This window comes from Nerophis ophidion, linkage group LG05 (assembly GCF_033978795.1).
Source record: "Nerophis ophidion isolate RoL-2023_Sa linkage group LG05, RoL_Noph_v1.0, whole genome shotgun sequence".
In the NCBI taxonomy this organism is placed as follows: Eukaryota; Metazoa; Chordata; class Actinopteri; order Syngnathiformes; family Syngnathidae; genus Nerophis; species Nerophis ophidion.
The window spans coordinates 62,648,992-62,656,491 of record NC_084615.1 but is presented as its reverse complement, the minus strand read 5'-3'; positions in this window follow the sequence as shown (position 1 = coordinate 62,656,491).

Genomic DNA, 7,500 nt, shown 5'->3' with positions numbered 1-7,500 from the left:
GTTTGATGACTGCAGTTTTCAGGGCAGTGGGGACCTGACCAGCCTGGAGGGAGTGGTTAATGATTGTGGTGATCAAAGGACTTATGGCAGGGGTGTGCATTTTGGTCAGGGCTGAGGGAAAGGGGTCCAGGATACAGGTGGAGGGTTTCGTCTTCCTCATGATGCCCTCAACCTCTCTCTGCGTGATGTCTGTGAAGCAGCAAAGAGGCTGAGTGGTCCCAGGCTGAGGGTTGACACTTGGGACTGGAGTAGGGGGAGTGGAGAGAGAGGAGCGGATGTTTTCCACCTTAGTCCTGAAGAAAGAGATGAAATTGTTGCATTGCTTCTGTGTGGTGTCCGAGTGTAGGTGAGTTTGGGGTTAGAGGAGATGGTTTATGGTGGAGAAAAGTTGCTTGGAGTTTCTAGGGCTATTTTGAATGATATAGGAGTAGAACCGGGACCGGGTATCACTGAGGGACTTTGAATAGGCCTTCTGGTGTTCTCGATACGCTATTTTGTGAACAGTGAGTCCTGAGTCCACGAAACGCCGTTCAAGGACACGTCCCGCTCTCTTCATCTTCCGCAGCTCGTCGGTGTACCAGGGGGCTGAGCGCATGAAGGTGACTGTTCGGGTTTTGACAGGGGCATGGAGGTCTAGGAGCCTGGTCAGTGAAGTGTTGTAGAAGTCTACTGACTCAGTGACTGATGGGAAGTTGACAGAGGAGAGATGCTGGAGGTCAACAGCCAGGGTGTCCGGGTTAATGTTTTTTATATTCCTGAAACTGATTTGGCATTTTGGATAGGATAGATAGGATTGGATACATCTTTATTGTCATTGCACAAGTACACTTTATGATTTTTTAACAATTTATTCGTGTGATACAGCTGAAAATAAGTATTTGAACTCCTGTCTGTCAGCTAGAATTCTGACGCTCAAAGATCTGTTAGTCCGCCTTTAAAAGTCCTCCTCCACTCCACTGTATTATCCTGAATCAGATGCACCTGTGTGAGGTCGTTAGCTGCATAAAGACACCTGTCCACCCCATACAATCAGTAAGACCCAAACATTCAGCATGGCTAAGAGCAAAGAGCTGTCCAAAGACACCGGAGACAAAATGTTACAACTCCACAAGGATGGAAAGGGCTACGGAGAAATTGCCAAGCTGCTTGGTGGAAAAAGGTTCACTGTTGGAGCAATCATTAGAAAATGGGAGAAGCTAAACATGACGGTCAATCTCAATCGAAGTGGAGCCCCATGCAAGATATCACCTGGTGGGGTCTCAATGATGCTGAGAAAGGTGAGAAAACACCCCAGGACTACACGGCAGGACTTGGTCAATGACCTGAAAAGAGCTGGAACCACTGTTTCAATGGTCACTGCTGGTAATACACTAAGACGTCATGGTTTGAAATCATGCATGGCACGGAAGGTTCCCCTGCTTAAAACAGCACATGTTAAGGCCCGTTTTAAGTTTGCCAATGACCATTTGGGTGATCCAGAGGAGTCATGGGAGAAAGTTTTGTGGACAGATGAGACCAAAATGGACCTTTTTGGTCAGAATTCCACTATGCGTGTTTGGAGGAAGAAGAATGATGCGTACCATCCCAAGAACACAATCCCTACTTGGAAGCATGAGGGTGGTAGCATCATGCTTTGGGGGTGTTTTTCTGCTCATGGGACAGGATGACTGTACTGTATTAAAGAGAGGATGACTGCAGCCATGTATTGTGAGATTTCGGCCAAAAACCTCCTTCCCTCAGTCAGATCATTGAAGATGAGTCATGGCTGGATCTTCCAACATGACAATGACCCAAAACACACAGCCAGGAAAACCAAGAAGTGGCCTCGTAAGAACCATATCAAGGTTCTGGAGTGGCCAGTCTCCAGACCTAAATCCAATTGAAAATCTTTGGAGGGAGTTCAAAGTCTGTGTTACTCAGCGACAGCCCAGAAACCTGACTGATCAAGAGAAGATCTGTTTGGAGGAGTGGGCCAAAAGCCCTCCTGCAGTTTGTGCAAACCTGGTGAAGAACTACAGGAAACGTTGGACCTCTGTAATTGCAAACAAAGGCTACTCTACCAAATATTAATGTTGGTGTTCAAATACTTATTTTCAGCTTTATCACACACATAAATTGTTAAAAAAATCATAAATTGTGATTTCTGGAATTTTCTTTTTAGGTTATTTCTCATACAGTGACATGCATCTACCGTGAAAATTTCAGACCCCCCCATGATTTCTAAGTGGGAGAACCTGCAAAATAGCAGGGTGTTCAAATACTTGTTGTTTTCACTGTGTGTATATATATATATATAAATATATATATATATATATATATATATATATATATATATATATATATATATATATATATATATATATACACACACACAATTTGTGTATGGTGAAAATTAATGTGCATTGTCCCATGTACTATACCAAAAGAGTTGTAATATACATCTATTAACAAGCTTATTTGTGTATTTAGTGGGACAGATGAAAGATAAGTCGGAGAAAATGTGATAGTTGAGAAATTAATTTTTGCGCGGCCCGGTTGCAAATGCGTCACAGACCGGTGGTTGGGGACCACTGCTCTAGTTCACATCAAGAATCAACTTGGCTTTCCAAGTACCACCACAATGACCAACATCAAAATACAGTATCATAGTAGACCTAGCTATCTAATAAAAACAAGGCAAAGGTTTTATTTAACAAGTATGTTTAATGTTTTTGACCAAACAGTTTGAACAGTAACACTGTGTATGAAAATGTCATTAAGTGATTCTATTGGCATACCATAAAATGGAGCCTGCATACCACAGTTTCAGAATCACTGCAGTCTTTCAGAGAAAAGATGCTTCGTAGGTTTTCATATTTTTCTACACCCAACGCGTCCATCTGTGCTCGTATGCGGACTGTGGGAAATGTCTTAATGAGATGTTAAGATTGAAGATAAACGACTCGGTTGTCCTGTCCAGAAGGTGTATTGCAGGGGCTTTTTCCAATGAGGGCGGCATACCAAAAAAAATCAAAGGAAGTGTGGGCCTTGTTGATGTATTTCATTGCAATACAATACAATAAAAAAAGAAAAAAACAGCTTGCATGGTGTATGATACATATTGGACGGACAATAATTGTGCTTACATTAGGAATCATGATATTACACCGTTAATGCTGATTTAAAAAAGGCCACATAACCAATAAAAACAACCAAAAAAACGCTCCAATGAGGAGAGATCAGCCTTATTGACCTGTAGTTGTGCGAAAGTGAGCAAATCAAGCTCACCTTTTCTCGTGCTAAACTTCCCCTGAGCTCATTGTAAACAAGCATGGCGTCTTGTGGGACTTCTCCACTGTTTGAGTGGAAGATATTTTGCCTGATATTTGCACCAAACCTTCTCCAAACAATCCGCAAAGAGGGGCAAAAAAGCCAGTGCGCATTAACACAGCAAACGAAAAAAAAAAATGCTGCTTCATTTTCAAAGCCCATATGATTAGATTTTTTTTTTTTAACTAACAAAACTTACAACTCAGCTTTGTGTTTTATTGGGGGTGCACGATTGATATCCGACAGAAAATATTTGTGTCGATATGTACAAACCTCCTTTCCATATGAGTTGGGAAATTGTGTTAGATGTAAATATCAACGGAATACAATGATTTGCAAATCATTTTCAACCCATATTCAGTTGAATATGCTACAAAGACAACATATTTGATGTTCAAACTGATAAACACTTTTTTTTTTGCAAATAATCATTAACTTTAGAACTTGATGCCAGCAACACGTGATAAATAAGTTGGGAAAGGTGGCAATAAATACTGATAAAGTTGAGGAATGCTCATCAAACATTAATTTGGAACATCCCACAGGTGTGCAGGCTAATTGGGAACAGGTGGGTGCCATGATTGGGTATAAAAACAGCTTCCCAAAAAATGCTCAGTCTTTCACAAGAAAGGATGTGGCGAGGTACACCCCTTTGTCCACAACAGCGTGAGCAAATAGTCAAACAGTTTAAGAACAACGTTTCTCAAATTGCAATTGCAAGAAATTAATGGATTTCAACATTTACGGTCCATAATATCATCAAACGGTTCAGAGAATCTGGAGAAATCACTCCACGTAAGCAGCATGGTCGGAAACCAACATTGAATGACCGTGACCTTCGATCCCTCAGACGGCACTGTTTTAAAAAACAACATCAATCCCTAAAGGATATCACCACATGGGCTCAGGAACACTTTGGAAAACCACTGTCACTAAATACAGTTCGTTGCTACATCTGTAAGTACAAGTTAAAGCTTTACTATGTAAAGCGAAAGCCATTTATCAACATTCAGAAACGCCGCCGGCTTTTCCGGACCCAAGATCATCTAAGATGGACTGATGCAAAGTGGAAAAGTGTTCTGTGGTCTGACGAGTCCACATTTCAAATTGTTTTTGGTAATATTCGACATTGTGTCATCCAGACCAAAGAGGAAGCGCACCATCAAGACTGTTAACAATGCAAAGTTCAAAAGCCAGCATCTGTGATGGTATGGGGGAGCATTAGTGCCCAAGGCATGGGTAACTTACACATCTGTGATGGCACCATTAATGCTGACAGATACATACAGGTTTTGGAACAACATATGCTGCCATCTAAGCGCCGTCTTTTTCATGGACGCCCCTGCTTATTTCAGCAAGACAATGCCAAACCGCATTCAGCACATGTTACAACAGCGAAGCATCGTAAAAAAAGAGTGCGGGTACTTTCCTGGCCCGCCTGCAGTCCAGACCTGTCTCCCATCGAAAATGTGTGGCGCATTATGAAGTGTAAAATACGACAGCAGGGACCTCGGACTGTTGAACGACTGAAGCTCTACATAAAACAAGAATGGGAAAGAATTCCACTTTCAAAGCTTCAACAATTAGTTTCCTCAGTTCCCAAACGTTTATTAAGTGTTTTTAAAAGAAAAGGTGATGTAACACAGTGGTGAACATGCCCTTTCCCAACTACTTTGGCACGTGTTGCAGCCATGAAATTCTGAGTTAATGATTATTTGCAAAAAGAAAATAATGTTTATGAGTTTGAACATCAAATATCTTGTCTTTGTAGTGCATTCAATTGAATATGGGTTGAAAAGGATTTGCAAATCATTGTGTTCCGTTTATATTTACATCTAACACAAATTCCCAACTCATATGGAAACGGGGTTTGTAAGCTGGAGTGAGCAAATCAAGCGCTCCTTTTCTCGTGTTGTAAACTGTCCCTGAGCTCGTTGTAAACAAGCATCGTGTCGATCTTGTTTGTTTCAGAGGAAGACAAAGAGGGGAAAAAGCCACGGTGCTTTATCAGCCATCTGAAACGCCAGTATCGCTGCGTACGACATTGTTTCGAAAGTGTACAGTCCAAATTTAAAAAACAATAGGCGTAAATAATCGGTTAACATTATAAGCCTAAAAAATACACACTGTTTATCCCCAGTTTTCATTATAAAGTTTTTTTTTTGTACTTTTTCTCAATACTTTACAGCTAGAGGGAAGCTCGATTTACAAGCCAATATTTTATCCACTCATTTTGTGCCCGGCAGCACATCCATTGTGGGCGTCTCTGGCGGTCATTCAGTCAGTACATGGTAAATGGTAAATGGGTTGTACTTGTATAGCGTTTTTCTATCCCTTTTTAAGGAGCCCAATGTGACGACTGTGTGGCATAGCGATGCCGGATTTGTTCCTCCAGGGATGCGTCGAGCAAGAACACAGCGTGAGGTAAGATATAAAGTATTTTTTTAACGACTAAAAGGCTAAGGAACAAAAATATACTGGTGCTAAGCAGAAAGGCAAACAAATGGCGCAAGCATGGAAGCTAGGAAGATGAACAGAAAAACTAAACTTGGCACGAAGGCACAAAAAGGGAAAACAAAACCATTAGCATGAGAGCTAGGAATGAAATGAAGCATAGCATGAGAGCTAACGAGTGAGAGCATGAAAAACAAGTCATCAACTGTTGCACGAAGGCAAATTAGAATCCGAGGCAGAACAACGAAAAGGAGGGAGCTTAAAAAAGGGAGGTGATTACGATAAACAGGTGTGCGAGAACCGAGAGTAGCAGGTGGAAATAATACGTAACCATGGTGACGGACTTAACAGGAAATAAGGAGGTCAAACTACCGAAATGCGATATGAAAATGGAACCAAAACAACAATCTGTGAAGATCCGAGCAGCGGATTGCAACACCCAAAGCGCTTTGACAGTATTTCCACATTTGCCTATTCTCAGTGTTGTTGTCAGCTACTGTGCTAGTGTGTTAGTTCTGGGTCCTTTAAGCATTCTTTAACTATTTACAGCACTTTTCTAGTTCTGCTAGCTCGATATGAGTCCAAAACAAGCAATGATTAAGCGATGTGTGGTTTAAAACATTCAGGAAGTATACACGGTGTTGTCAAACCCGCCCTTCCGCTGCACAACAAGAAGATGAAGCCAACAAGGTAAAGTGGGTTTTATTTTTGATTTCTAACCTTTGTAGTGACCTGGCTGTTAAAGTGAAGGAGTTGTGTGATTTTAAACTGTGAGTGCACCACAGGGCTCCTGTTATGTTACACACTGCCTCTTGGTGGTGGTTTAAAGAAGTGATTTCAGTTAGACACGCCCCCATTTTCTATTGGTTGTCATTGTCACCGGATGAAGGTCGAAGGTCAGAGCAGCCTTTTTGTTTACACAAGTCTGAGAATTGGAAAAAAAAATGTGATGAAAAGTGCTGCTCGACATTTGGCTATAATATACGTTTGTATACTTGTGAGGGAGAATACAAAAAGCGAGAAGGAGTAGGGTGATGAATCCCAAACCTAAGAACAAACGATCTGGAGCGAAAAGTATGAGAGATAGTGGTCGAGGTTAAAAGCGAGTCATTTAAAAGAACAATGCTAAATTTGACAAAATAAATAGCATTACTATTGAGCAGGGGTCACCAACCTTTTTGAAACCAAGAGCTACTTCTTGGGAACAGTTTGATACACACTTAAATAAATTGCCAGAAATAGCCAATTTTCTCAATTTACCTTTAATATATATATATATATATATATATATATATATATATATATATATATATATATATATATATATATATATATATATATATATATATACATATAAAGGGTATTTCTGTCTGTCATTCCGTCGTACATTTTTTTTTCCTTTTACGGAAGGTTTTTTGTAGAGAATAAATGATGAAAAAAACACTTTTAAAAGAGGAGAAAACAGGAAAAAAATGAAAATTAAACTTTGAAACATAGTTTATCTTCAATTTCGACTCTTTAAAATTCACAATTCAACCGAAAAAAAGAAGAGAAAAACTGGCTAATTCGAATATTTTTGAAAAAATTAAAAAAATAATTTATGGAACATTATTAGTAATTTTTCCTGATTAAGATTAATTTTAGAATTTTGATGACATGTTTTAAATGGTTTAAAATCCAATCTGCACTTTGTTAGAATATAAAACAAATTGGACGAAGCTATATTTCTAACAAAGA